Raw genomic sequence first — 1,084 nt, forward strand, 5'->3', positions numbered from 1 at the left:
ACAGAGGCCCCAACTAAAAAATAAAAAAAAATCGAAAATTTTCACATAGGCCGTTCTTCTTGGGAACGATTCATTTGTTTTCCTATCCAAATCATGCTTCACAGCTTCTTCTGCGTTACGTAATGCGTAACCTTAGTTCACTGTGATTCAAAAGATAAAGGAAACTTCTCGAGTTAAGGAGATCAGGATAATGCTGTATGTCCCAGAGTAAGAGCCCCTATGTTATCTACTTACTTTTGAAGGGCGTGAAATATTGGAGTTCCGTAAAGAACTAAAGCTGTATCTACACATAGTCGACGACCGTCCATCGATGTCGACCCACGGCCTCGACAACATAGATTCATCTCGTCGATAGCGATCGATGGCCGTGTGAACAGCGTCTATAATATTCGAATGAGTAATGGGTTCAAAAGAAGACTTTGAGGTAAATATAATAACCACATCGAACAGTTATTTTACATTTCAGGTAGATATACGTTCCAGTCGTAGTTTCGTAGGTACCGCAATTTCTCAGTACATAAAAATACATAATATGAGTCACAAAATGTCCCAAAATTTTCCATATTGGTAAAGGTTAATTTCATGGGGCTGTTGGCCGCTGTCAAATAACGTTTCCCCTCTTCAATGTAGGAAGGTACCTACCTATTATTGTCCCTATGTACATATACTACTAGTATGTACCTACTAAATATGTTATAGTAGTATTATTAATCATTGATCATTGTTAGTTATATCTGAACTTCATATTTCAAACGGTCTGTTTTAGAACTCAACCGGACTGGTCTATACTTTACAGAGGTACCTACCTGATGAAATGATAAAAACCAAACTCGATAATTACAACAGCCCCCAAGTGTTCGTACTTTGAAATCAAACACGGACAAGGGAATATTTTGTTTGAACACTGATTGTCCCGGTCCAATAAAACTCTTGACATCTTCAAATCGTACTTCAGTCGTGTGCCTACCTCAAGTCAATTGACATCAAGGAAGACAAAGTTTTAGCCGATTTTATTCCACCTACAGTTCATTTTGAACTATTTAATGTATAATAGGGTGCAGTGTTTGTACCACAGTGAAATTAG

The 1,084-nt window shown here is 37.5% G+C and overlaps 1 long non-coding RNA gene across 1 annotated transcript; it reads left to right on the plus strand.

Annotated features, from left to right (window-relative positions):
• Positions 1–31: 31 nt before the first annotated feature.
• Positions 32–1,020, plus strand: LOC113473147. Its single transcript, XR_003395205.1, has 2 exons — positions 32–424; positions 767–1,020. It is a non-coding gene; the product is annotated as an uncharacterized LOC113473147 (long non-coding RNA).
• Positions 1,021–1,084: the final 64 nt, after the last annotated feature.

This window comes from Diaphorina citri, unplaced genomic scaffold, assembly GCF_000475195.1.
Source record: "Diaphorina citri unplaced genomic scaffold, Diaci psyllid genome assembly version 1.1 scaffold16593, whole genome shotgun sequence".
In the NCBI taxonomy this organism is placed as follows: Eukaryota; Metazoa; Arthropoda; class Insecta; order Hemiptera; family Psyllidae; genus Diaphorina; species Diaphorina citri.